Source organism: Dromiciops gliroides, chromosome 3 (genome assembly GCF_019393635.1).
Source record: "Dromiciops gliroides isolate mDroGli1 chromosome 3, mDroGli1.pri, whole genome shotgun sequence".
NCBI classification, from domain to species: domain Eukaryota; kingdom Metazoa; phylum Chordata; class Mammalia; order Microbiotheria; family Microbiotheriidae; genus Dromiciops; species Dromiciops gliroides.
In genome coordinates, this window is record NC_057863.1 from 523,305,881 (window position 1) to 523,319,612 (window position 13,732).

A 13,732-nucleotide genomic window follows, 5' to 3' on the forward strand; every position below is an offset into this window, starting at 1 on the left:
TTGTCATTTTGCCACTCCTGAACCACCTTTTTACAGTAGCATTCTGTAGCCCATAGAAGAATAGTGGATAAGAAAATAGGGTTAAAATTAGCGGAGTAGAACAAAAAGAATGTGTCATATACTTCTTCAAAAAGTCGTTGCTTAGTAACATGTCATATGTGCTCATTTGGTACCTATGCAATTTAAAAAAAAGTATTCTTTTTTTTTTTTTTTTTTTTTTTTTTTTTGCAGGCAATGGGGCTTAAGTGACTTGCCCAGGGTCACACAGCTAGTAAGTGTTAAGTGTCTGAGGCCAGATTTGAACTCAGGTACTCCTGAATCCAGGGCCGGTGCTTTAACCACTGCGCCATCTAGCTGCCCCCAGTACCTATGCAATTTAGAACACAAGTAATGCTTGAAAAGGCATTAGATATTATATAGTCCAATTCCCTCATTTTCTGCATGAGAAAATTGAGATCTAAAGAAGATAAATGACTTGGCTGTTGTCCTATAACTAGTTAGTAGTGAAACTGAAACTAGGACACAAGTCTCCTAATTACCAATGCAGTGTTCTTTCCAGTAGACAATGACATCAATTTTCACTCAGTTCGTAAATGCTTGAAGACTGCCTTCTATCCCCACCACTGCATGACTGCCATTGCTCTCTGCAGAGCCACCAACAAACACTCTCTTGACATCTAAACCTTCTGGTCTTTCCTCACCCCTCATCCTTTTTTCTTACTCTGCAGGTATAGATGGTTCAATTTAGTTTGTTTGCATTGTCAAGCACTTCTTTTTGAATAATTTCTCTTCCCTGGATTTTCATGACACTTATATCATGATATGCTTTGTGGAAACATTTTATTTCTTTTATTTGAAATTTTGTCATCTATTCCAGAAAGCTGAGTAAACTCAGTGCTCTCTCCTCCATATTTGGGAAGGGGTAAGGCATCATAGTAGTTCACTACAAGAAGAAATTTTGTGGTGACAACACAAACCACCACAGCCAAAACAAGAATAAATAATCTTTTAAAAATGTAGGCCTGGCTGAGTAACATGGCCTTTTGTAGCGGTCTCCCCCCTCCCCGATATGGATTATACTGTTACAAAATGTTTATTTCTCTTATTGATTTTGTGATTTTTATTTATTTGGTGCATTTATTCTTATTTTGAGGTAGTGAGACTGTGACTTAGACTAAGATATAACTTTTGCTCCACCATCTTTTTTTTTTTTTTTTTAGTGAGGCATTTGGGGTTGAGTGACTTGCCCAGGGTCACACAACTAGTAAGTGTTAAGTGTCTGAAGCTGGATTTGAACCCAGGTACTCCAGACTCCAGGGCCAGTGCTCTATCCACTGCGCCACCTAGCTGCCCCTGCTCCACCATCTTAATGGAAGTCCCTCATAAACTCTTTGCAAAGCTGATTCTGCATCTTAGGTGAAGCTTTCTCAAATCATATTCTAATCTATTATGCAAGCTCAGTCTTCCACAGTCTCAGCTAACATGGAAACTGTCATCCAAAAGAGTTAAGGGCTCTCACATCCACTGGTAGTTTCTATTTGGCAGCAGAAGTAACTCACATGTCCCAACTCCAGTACAGTCATTGAGGCTCTAAATGGCCACTTACAATGCAAGGGAACTGCCCCAACTATCTCAAAGCAGTGGTTCAGTAAGGACTATAAAACCTATCATGGAAAGCTTCCCCTTGCTGATTAGCTGATCTGCCTCTGTTCTAGTTTCCCTGGAGAGTTACTTAAAGAACAGGGCCCCAGAATGTGAAACTGCACTGAATAGTTCATGTTGGATTTATTCTGGCAGTGGACCCTGCTGGTGGGGCATACACTGACCTCATTTCACATTGTCCAGTCCCTTGCTAAATCTTATTAATTCTACCTCCAGAACATCCTTTACATCTGTCTCTTTCTTTCTAATCATAAAGCGTCTAGCTTAGATCAGCCTCTCATCACCTCTCACACAAACTGTTTCAATAGCCTCCTAATTAGTATACTTGTCTTGAGTTTGTTTAAGGCACCAGAGAGAAAAGTCTGATCTTACACCTTTCCATACTGTCATGTGTAAGATTAGCAGAGATTCAGAACTGGATCTTACACTAATTAGATGACCAGTATGGTTATCACTGATGAGAGTCTTTCCCCAGACATCTCTTGATCAGCTTGTGTCTGAAAATATTATTTTGAGGCTCTGCTTATGTTAATAGAAAATGCTACTAGATGGAATGAAGCCATCTTATCTCTAATCCAAATAAGTCTACCTCTCTAGCTTTCCCAAGTGAAATGTTTCCATTACCTACCTCTCGTTATAGAACTTAGAGGACATTCAGTCTAACATTCCTTCTCCTTTTCCCCCCATCATTTGACCCTGATTGTTTCCTTAGGGAGGATGCCTCATTCTGCTGCATTCTCTTGAGGTCTATAGATACCCACATTTTCTTATATGTGAATATTACTAATAATTTGATAGTCTCAATAAATTCAGACAAGTTAATTTTTTTTTCTGCACAGATGTTTTACAATGACTTTCAAACTGAGATGCACACAATGCCAGCCAAAAAAAGAGAGAGCCTTTCTTGACAGGGTCATTCTCATTTTTGTCCATTCTAAAATTAAATTAATTTCAGTCTCTCTTAAAAATCCTCTTGCTTTCTCTTCCAGAGATTCCTCTGCTGTAGTTTCACCTTCTCTTTCTGAATGCTGATTTTCTACCTATGTAGACATTATATTTTCTCTTTGGCTTTATACTTTCTTCCAACTTTCCAACAGACACATATTTCAAGCTTCAAAAGTAATTTTATTACTAATACATTGTTGCATGATCCATTTATTTTCTATGTCTTAACTGATTTATTTTGAAGAGCGCTGCTGTTTACTTTGAGAGATGCTGGAGTATTTTATATTCTTTATATGGAAGCTTCTTCACATTTCTGTCATCTTTATTATTGTCCCTCAAAATATCTAATATAGTTCCTTACACGTTGTGGTAGGAGAGATAAATTCATATACCTAAGGAGAGATGACAAAATAGTAACTTGTAAGAGCTGTTGAAGATGTAAAGTCATTGGAGGATCACATCAACCTCTAGTGACTACCTGCAAAGAAACTTGATTACCACATTGACAAATTAAAGGCAGAATATGGAAGAGATTCCAGAAGACACCAGAAATTTTAGTCTCTTAATCAGTTAAATTAAAGCAAAATTTAAAAGCTTAATAGACATGTGGAGATGAAAAAGCACAGATGACAAAGTCAACAGTCGACCATCAATAAAACCCTTTCTGCAGAGGAAGGTGGAAAAATAAAGAGATTAGGGACAAGACAGAGCCACCAAAGAAGGGAGAGGAGGGGACATTTCTGGTCATCTAGTTCGTCACAAGATAGAAGGACGTACAAGTTGTATCAAGTAGCACACTACCTTTCAAGTCTGACTTAGACTTCCCTCCCCTCCACATACTCTCTGATCCAGTATCACTGACCAGCTTTCTGTTTGTTCCTCCCCTCTCTTGACTCTGGGCCTTTTCCACACTTACTTCCTCATTTCTCTCCTCCTCTGCCTTCTCTCTGAATTTACCTTCCACTGTGTATGTCTTGCCCGGACATAATAATTTGCATGCTGCCTCTCCCACTAGAATGTGAGCTCCTTGAAGGTACACAAATACACATACACACATAGATGTGCACACATACATATGCATATACATATACATACATATATGCATATACAGATATAAATATATGTAAATATGTACATGTTTATTTATTGAACATGAGTGGTATATATATGTATATATGAGTATATATATAGTGAAAATTCATGATATGAACTCTGATAAAATAGATAAGAGTAGTAGAATGGATTAAAAAATAGAATCCAACATTATGCTATCAACAAGAAACACACTGGAAATATGAGGGGGTTTTTTTGTGGGGGGCAATGAGGGTTAAGTGACTTGTTCAGGGTCACACAGCTAGTAAGTGTCAAGTGTCTGAGTCCAGATTTGAACTCAGGTCCTCCTGAATCTAGGGCCCATTGTGCAATGTAGCTGCCCCTGTGGAAACATATTTAAGAAGAGCTGCCAAGATGGTGGAGAAAGAGGAAGCAGTACAGTGTAGCTCTCTCCATACTTACTCCAGCTATAATCTAGTGAGAATAGTAGACTGAGTAGTTACAAAGAAATTAAATGCAGAAGCAGCTAGGTGTCTCAGTGGATAAAGCACACTGGGCCTAGATTCAGGAGGAACTGAGTTCAAATCCAGCCTCAGACACTTGACACTAGCTGTGTGACCCTGGGCAAGTCACTTAACCCTCATTGCCCTGCAAAATAAATAAATAAATACTAGTTGAGACAAAGAAATTAAATGAAAAACAACAGTGAATCATCTTTCTAGCTCAGGATTACACGTTCAGAATTCAACTAGATGTACATGATCAGGACAATAAATGTAGTATATAGAGGGACTGGGACCACAGATTGAACTCCCAGAACTCAGAGCTAGGGCAGCAGGACAGGGATATCTAGAGCTGATCATGGAAATAGCCTGGGCTCAGGCCAATAGGAGTAGGCTGCCAAATGGGGCACCCAGAGCTCCAAGATGGACCAGCCTAGAGCCATTTGTAGACAGCCCCTTTCCCAGAACAGCAGTTATGCAGTATCCTAGAGGGGCCAACGGCCATGACTCAATGCCCAGAGTCCCAAGCTAGGCCTGTAACACATGGACTCTTAGAGCTGATCTTGGACTCAGACCCAGCCTAGGCCAGCAACATTGGGCATAGAGCATAGACTAATCAAAAGTCAATGCCAAGGGTTCTCCAGCAGGAGGTTGCTCAGAGTAGATCTTATACTTTGTCCCGCACCCAGGAAAATAACGCACGTGGGGTATCTCCCAGAGGTACTAGGCTCACAAACTCAATCCCAGGAGTAATTAGGTAGGCCAGCAAACTGATTTTCTCAGAGCATATCAACAGAGAAATGACTAAACAAACTAAAAAGATAAAGACAATTATGAGACTAGGGATGCATAAGGCATTGCAGTTAAGTTACTGAAGGGAAAGTTAATCAAATTAGAAAGAAATAGAAAAAAATTATAAGCATTAGAGACCTCAGTCTCTAATGGCTCCTTTAGACCTAAAACCCCCCCTAATAAATATATAAGCTCATAAGATCATAGATTTTGAGCTTGGATGGATCTTAATTAGCATCACTTCTTCATGTCACAGTTAAGATGCTGAGGCCCAGAGAGATTAAGGGACTTAACAAAAGAGCTAGAATTTGAACTGAGGGTTTCTGCCTCCAAATTTAATATTCGTTTTTTTTTTTACTCAACTCCAAAGCTGCAACAAGTAATAAATGTTAATTTAGGAAAAAGAAATTAAAATTCTGAATAGAATTTTAGGAAAGTTAAAAATGTTAGATCTCTAGTAATTATTGAAAGGGAATATAAATATACATATTTCTAATCTGTGAATGGACCCTTTACAAAAACTGACCACATGCTAAGTCAAAGAAACCTCATAAATGCAGAAAAGCAGAAATGTTAAACACATTCTTATCACAAAACAATAAATACTATAATCAGTAAGGCGCCTTTGAAGAAAAGATTCAACCTCAAACCTAAAGAATTTTGGTAGGTCAAAGAATGTCATAAAAACAATGAATAATTGTATAAAATATGACAGCAGTGAGATGACATATCAACATTTTGAAATGAAGCTAAAGCAGCCCTTAGGGGGAAATTTTGAATTGCTAAATACTTGTATCAGCAAAAGAGAAAAAAGATATCAATGAATTGGGCACACAATGGGAAAAAAAGCTAGAAAAGCAACAAATCAAAAACCCAAACTGAATGCAAAATAGGAATCCTGAAAAACAAAGATTAAGAAAATTGATAGCAAAGGCACAATTAAATTGGTAAATAAAACTAGGAGTTTTTTTATTTGTTTTTTAAGAGAAAGAGAAAAACCAAGTATCAAAAGTGAAAATAGGAGAATTCATAACAAACAAGAAACTAAAGAAAACACAATTTTATATGAAGAGAATCAGAAAAAGGTTTTGACAAAATAGAATCATTTCATTAAAAACATAGAAACCATAAAGACAAAGGATAGTCCCCATATATTCTGAATATTGTCTATCTAAAACCAAGAGATAGCATTATCTGTAATGGAGAAACTTTAGAGACCTTTCTTAATAAGATTGGGAAAAAAGTAAATGTGTCCATTATCACTGCTATTGTTTGAAATAGTTATAGAGATTCTAACCATAAAAATATGATTAAAAAAAAGAAATTAAGGAAGAGACCATAGGAAAAGAAGAAACAGAATTATTGATTTTTGTAGATGGTGTGACAGTCTACTTAGAGAAACCTAGATTCAAATAAAATTAATTCAAACAGCAATAAGTTCAGCAAAATATCATGATATAAACCCAAACAAAATATCTGTTATTCTGTGTGTTACCAGCAAAACCTATCAAGTAGAGCTAGAGAAATTGCATTCAAAATAACTAAAGAATATATATATATATAATATTTTGGAGTCTATCTACCAATACAAATATATAATAAAACTATAAAAACTCTTTTTACCATAATACAGAATTGAATAATTTGTTTTATGGTTTGGCGATATCAGTATAATAAAGATGACAGGATTACCTAATTAATTACTTTTCTTATATCATACCAATCAAACTCGCAAGAGATTACTTTGTAGAGGTTTTTTGTTTTAAGCAATAAAATTCACCTGGAGGAATAAAAAGGCAAAGAATCTCAAATACTGACAAAAATAGTGAAAATGAGAGGAAAGGAAGGGAGCTTGGAGTACTGCCACATCTCAAATTATAAAGCAAAGTGGTAAGCATTAACACTATTTGGTACTGATTAAGATAAAGTAGGTGCTTATTAAGCACCTACTGTAGGCACTGTGCTAAATTCTAGGAATAAAAAAAAAAAAAAGACAAAACACAGTCTCTGCCCTTAAAGAGCTTATAATCAAATGGGGAAAGTTAACATTCAAGCAAATATATCCAAAGCAAGTCATATACAGAATAAATAGGAAAAAATTTAACTGAGGGAAGACACTAGAATTAGGAAGTATTTGGGGAAGCCTTCCTAATAAAAGATAGAATTTTAGTTGAGACTTAAAAGAAGCTAGAGAGGTCAGTTGATGAAGCAGAGGGTGGAAAACATTCCAGGCATGGGGATAGACAGACAAAATGTCTGGAGCTAAGAAATGGAGGTTCTTGTTCATGGAAAGCCAGGAGCAGTATCATTGGATTGTAGCGTATGTGTCAAGGACTGTGGTTTAAAAAGACTAGAATGATAGGAGAGGGGCAGGTGATGAAGGTCTTTGAATGCCAAATATTTTGTATCACTTCCTTGAGGTAATAGGGAGCCACTGGAATTTATTGAGTAGGGTGATGACATAATTGGACCTGCACTTTAGTAAAATCACTTTAATGACAGAGAATGAATTGGAGTAGAGTGGAAGGGGTGGGTGGAGAATTGAGGCAGGTAATCCCACCAGCAGGTTGTTGGAATATTCCAGGAGTAAGGCGATCAAGGCCTGCACCAGCATTATAGCAGTGTCAGAGGAAAGGAGGGGGTCTATATGAGAGATGTTACAAAAGTGAAAAAGTCTTGGCAAGAGATTGGATTTAGGAATCATGAGATAGTAAGGAATCCAGAAGGATACCTGGTTGTGTTTTGGACATAATGACTTAAAATATCTACTGGCCATCCAGTTTGAGATACCTGAAAAGCAGTTGGTGATGCAAGATTGGAAGTCAGCAGAAAGTTTGGGGCCAGGTAGGTAGATTTGAAAATCATCAGCTTAGAGATGGTCATAGAATCCATTTGGGCTGATGAGATCACCAAGTGACATCATGGAGATGGAAAAGAGAAGAGGGTCGAGGACAAAACCACGAGGTACACCTATGGTTAAAAGGTGTGCTTTGGAAGAAGATCCAGCAAGGGAAACAGGAGTCACCAGGTGAGAGGAGGACCAGAAGGGAATGGTGACTGGAAAACTTAGAGAGAGTAGAGTAAAAAGGGGGAAAGAGTGATAACAAATGTCAGAGGCTACAGAGGGTAAAGGAGAATGAAGATAAAGAAAAGAACAGTGGATTTGACAACTAACAGAACATTAGTAACTTTGGAGAGAGCAGTTTTGGGGGAATGATAAAGTTAGAAGCTGGATTGTTAAGGATTAAGAGAGTGAGAGGAGAGAAAATGGTAGACAGTTTTTTCAAGGAGTTTAGCTATAAAAGGAAGAAGAGATAGGATGACTGTGGGGACACAAGGATCAAGTGATTTTGTTTTTTTGTTTGTTTTTTTTTTTCAGAACGGAGGAGACATGGGCATGTTTGTAGCTTATAGGGAACAAATCAGTAGACAGGGAAAGATTGGAAAAAAAATGAAAAAATTAGATTGGAGCATAAGATCTAAAAGCAAATGAAATAGTGTTCAGGTAAACCCAAAGACCGCAATTACTGGGGTAAGGATTCATTTGTTAACAAAATAATCTCTGGGTTATATTTACTATTGTTAGGACAAAGTTAGCGAGATTTTGCTTTTTTTTTTTGAAAAAAGGGGGGGATGTATTTTTTGGGAAGTTATAGTAAAGTCTATCCAGTAATTGTGACCATTATCCCATATCCCACTGAGAGGTTCTATTGCCTCTCTCCAGGAAGGTTCAGAGTTTGAAAAAACTGAATTAACAGGAGTAGACCTGGAGTAGACCTGGCATGGGGCAGAATTCATAATGGAGATATGAAGAAGTGACTTACAGGAAAGGCTAGGGTTAATTAAACCACCAAATGTGCCCTATTTTAGGGTATTCTTTTTCACTATCAGTTCATCTTGGTTGTTTTTGGCAATGTAGACAAGTATATGTCAAATGATATAGGATGTAAGTCTGATTTGTCATCTGTCATTTATATAGCAGGAATATCTAGAGGACACCTAGAAATATTAGTCAGGCCAACATAAGTGATGCCAAGACAACTCACAGATTACCACAAAAAGAGCTTTGGCCTGGGAATCAGAAGACCTAGGTGTTAACCCTAGCTCTAAAACTATATGATTGAGCAAAACACTTCTTTGGGTCTCTTACTTATCCATAAAATGAAAAGAGTGAAATAGGTGATCTTTCCCTTCCTGTTCTATAATTCTCTAATTTTTACTAGGTTACGTCAAAGCCAATGGAGGTGCCTTCTGTTCTGCATCTTGCTTTTAAAATTCAGGTGACATATGTATAGAAAAATATGTTGGGCAGTGGGGCAGAAAATGGTGCTGTGATAAGACAATTGGGAAACTTGTTAGTATGGAAATGTAGAAAAGTTCCCTGTCATGGTGTTGACCTAGAGTTCTTTAGGTAAGAATTGGTATTTTTGTCAAAATACTTGAGGGACTCAACAGAGAAATATTCTTCAGATTATCTTGAATGTAATTTTCAGGTATGTCTTCACATGTTATCCAAGTCAATATATTCTCTATTATATTTCCTTGTTTATCATGCAGAAACATTCAAGAGAGAAGCATCAGAAACGTTTTTTTGAATAAATAAGTAAAACAACTGTCTTGGATAATTATGTTCTCAGTGTTCCTGAATTTTTCTTTTTTTAACTCTCTTTGTAACACAATTGATTCCTAAGATAAAATGGAAACTTTGTATACAGAAAGTATAATTTGTTTTGAAGCTACATATTGCTAGTTAGCACAGCAACTATAAGCATTTTTACATGTACTCTTAGAAAATCGTTGAAAATATGTTAATTTAATGTTTGGGTTTGTTATTTATAGATCATGATGCAAATTAAAATGCCTTCACAATGTAAAAAAAAAAAAAAAGATTAAATTGGTGTAGTGAGTAAAAGTCTCTATGAGTGACATGTGACAAGCATCATCCCTAACAAAAAATACACATTAGATAGGAATTTCAAAGTATGAAATAGATGTATAAACCCAGGAATTCATTTTAAAAAATTTCCCTGTGAATCTCAAGAGAGTTACTATTTTAGTCTATTGAAATAAGAGGAAAAATATTTCTTAGATATTCCTCTATAGTTGTTCTCAAATGGATTCTTTATAAATTCATCCCTGAATTTTAGTTAGCTTGTTGTGGAAGAACAAATGCAAATATAAATATACATATTGCTTCTGTATTTTGGTTTAATATTCTTTTTTATGTTAGTTTGTCAATAGAATTATAAAATAATTTCTTTTAAAGTCAACATTTACCGTATCCTCCAATTCATATTAGAAATGATCCATGACTGGGGAAAGTTTTCTCAGTTTAAAATGTTAATATTTTTTGCTCTGTTACTATAGTTAATAGAGAAGAGTGACACCACTTTTTTGTTCATTGTTGAGAGAGGGATGAAATATTCATTGTTAAAGAGAAGTTTATATTATTAGACTAAAGTTTTAAAAATATATAAAGTAATAGAAAAATTAATGTATATGGATCATAGCATCATAGATGTAGAATTCAAAGGGACCCTCTTGACCTTCTAGTCTACAATAAATTGGATAGGGGTGATGAAAGGAATCCCTTGATCTAGGCCAAAACTTCTTAAACTGTGGGTCATGACCCCATGTGGGGTTGTGTAACTGAATGTGAGGGGTCATGAAAAATTTGGCAGTAATGTTGTGTACCTATTTTATATACCAATATACCCGGGGTTGCATTTGTATACTATTTTGTATACCTATGTACCCGGGGTTTCATTTGTATACCTATTTTGTATACCTATGTACTGGGGTTGCATTTGTACACCTATTTTATATACCAATGTACCCGGAGTTGCATTTGTATACCTATTTCATATACCTATGTACCCGGGGTTGCATTTGTATACCTATTTCGTATTTCTGTGTACGTGGGGTTGCATTTGTATTCCTATTTTGTATAATTATGTACCTGGGGTTGCATTTGTATACCTATTTTGTATACCTATGTATTCAGGGTTGCATAAAAATTTCTCAGGCAAAAAGGGATCATGAGTGGAAAAAGTTTAAGAAGCCCTGATCTAGAACACATTTCATGGAGCTTGACATGCTCTCTCCTTTCTCTGTGAGATATGTCCTCTGGCCCCTGGCTGAAGGATATGGACTTTTTCCGAAATGTTGGAGCAGCATCTTATTAACCCCAGTGTCTCAGGGGTTGTGTCAAAGATGATTAGTAGAGATTCAGGAGATGCTTCTCACTCCGAGGGCTATATGAGCTGAGGAAAAAAAACAACAAAACACATCAGCCTCTTTTGGGATATATTCAGTATTTTCTTTTCTGTGGACTTAAAGCAAAGGAGAAGGGGATTTCTTATCTCTTTTCCCAAGCTACAGAGATGGCTATATACAAGTGTATGTGCTTGTTTAGAAGAGCCCGAATCCCTGGCTTCTTGCTTCTTCTATCTGCTTCTTTCCATCAGTGTAGGCCAGTGCATATTGATCCTGAAAAACTGTCTTAGTAACTGCCTTCCTGAGTTTGAGAGCTGGGGAGTTTGAGCCAGGCACCAACTGCCCAGCAGGAGGTGATTCTCCTAACAGCACACATCTTAGGGGAGAAGATGAATACCAACAAAATCATTCTGAAACTTGCAGGGCCAAAGGGGCGTATTTGGCTGCCCATTAAGTCTCTGGATCTGTCGGTTGCTGAGACCCTGAAGATCCCAGTCACTTGTGAAATAGTTGTCTCAACTTTTTCAGCAGTTCCACGAAGTTGCTTTACCTCTCAAAAGAATGTAGTGGCTGGTTTTTGTTTTTGCTTTTTTGTATTTGTTAATGTGTGCTCATGAGGTTTTTTTTTGTTTTAAGCTAACTTATACCTGTTATTCATATTGTACACTGAGTACCTTTTCTGGAATGAATCCTATTATCCGCTGTGGGAGAAGACCTAGACAGGAGTCATATTTAAGCTTTATCTTAAAGATTTCCTTAGAGTTGCTCTGCAGTGGGACAGAAAAAGACCTCACATTTAGTGTCAGTCCTCCCCTACCTTCCTTATGGGGGAAGGCCCCGTAGGCCTGGGTGTTATACCTCCTGGGTAAGAGACTATTTCAGTAAATAATATTTAATAACTAAGCTCTATCCCTTTTAAGACTGAAAGGCAAGTAAGTTGATGGAAAATGTTCTAATTTCTTACAAGCTACACACATATTTCAAATAATCGAAAAGCTTTAAAAAATACCTGCTATGTGCCAGCCAATGTTCTGTGCTCTGGGAATACATATTCAAAGGTGAAATAGTCTTTGCCCTCAAGAAACTTAGAGCCTACTGATATAAGCAGAATACAAACATTCATGTATATCCAGAATCATTAGAATCAATGCATGCAATGATTTTCAACGAATATCAATTACTGCCAGAGATCACATATGTGAATATAAAATATGAGAGAGGGAAAACTTTTTTTTTGCTCTTTATAGATGATTTCAATTCTTCTTAATTATAATAATATATTAAAAAACCATTATCCCAAACAGGAATTTTCAAAAGAATCATGAAACTTTGTCTTTTTAGGAAATTCCCTAATTACCTACCAAGAATAAATAAGAGCATAACAAGCACACTGAAAAAAGGCACTAAATTAAGTGAATCAAATTCATGTGTACTTATTTTCTTTAAAAATGTGGAACTTATAGAAGAGAGTGGAATTAACTTTTTTTTTAGTGTAAACTATGTAGAACATTCCATGATAGCTTATTCTCTTACATGTCTATTAAAACCATCAGATTTTTCACTCAGGTCTTATTATAGACTTTGAATTAAACAGAATATGAGGGTTAAGTGACTTGCCTAGGGTCACACAGCTAGTAAGTGTCAAGTGTCTGAGGCTGGATTTGAACTCAGGGCTTCCTGACTCCAGGGCCAGCGCTTTATCCACTGTGCCACCTAGCTGCCCCCAAACAGAATATATTTTTTAAAATAAAGCTTTTGGCAAATATGGGCAGTAGTCAGAATCATGATAGATTGACAGGTACTCAAACCTCTTTACTAATCTGCTTGTCAGTAGTTTTCTAGGCCCTGTGCAGACTGTCTCTTCCCAGGAGTATTTATGACATCTGTCTTTTCTAAAAACAAGGAAAATTTCATTGCCCTATGACCTTTATTACCTTAGACTGTTGTTCTAAAGCAAACACAAACAGCTGGCATTATAGCTTCTAGGAGGTAGGGAAACCAAAAAAACCTATTAATCACAATTGAGGTAATTAGCTTCTCCTGTTCTATCCCTTGTAGACTTTTTTTTTCCCATTCAACATGAAAGCAAATATTAGAGTGGGTTGTTTCCCCTTTAAAGTAATAAAGAAGCTGAACAATGAGAATAAAAGGACAAAATTGAAGTCAGTGTAATTGTTAAGTGATTTAGCTACCTCTGTAATGAAGAATTCATAAAAGCAATACAGGTTTTAAAAGAATTAAAATTACTTGCTGTGGATTATCACTCATCCAACAAGCGTCCATGGCAGTTTGGCATTGTGACTCACTGCCTCCACAATCTGCACTAAGTGAATTAGGAATGCAGTGATTTCTATTGACATAACATCACTCTGAGCTGTTGTTGTTGTCCTTAGAAGATGATATTTCTATCATGTTAGGGATGTGGCTAAAAAGATTGATGCATAATTGGATGACTTCTCTGTATGTTGGTTGTCTAGGCACTATACTCTTTCTGATTCTTACATTTTACCTGGTATTCCAATACTCCAATGAGTTCACAACCTCATTGATGTTGTTGTATT

General features: G+C 36.5%; 1 protein-coding gene across 1 annotated transcript in view; it reads left to right on the plus strand.

The window, feature by feature from the left end:
- DYNC2H1 (dynein cytoplasmic 2 heavy chain 1) overlaps window positions 1–13,732 on the plus strand; it is a 380,708-nt gene that overhangs the window by 315,331 nt on the left and 51,645 nt on the right.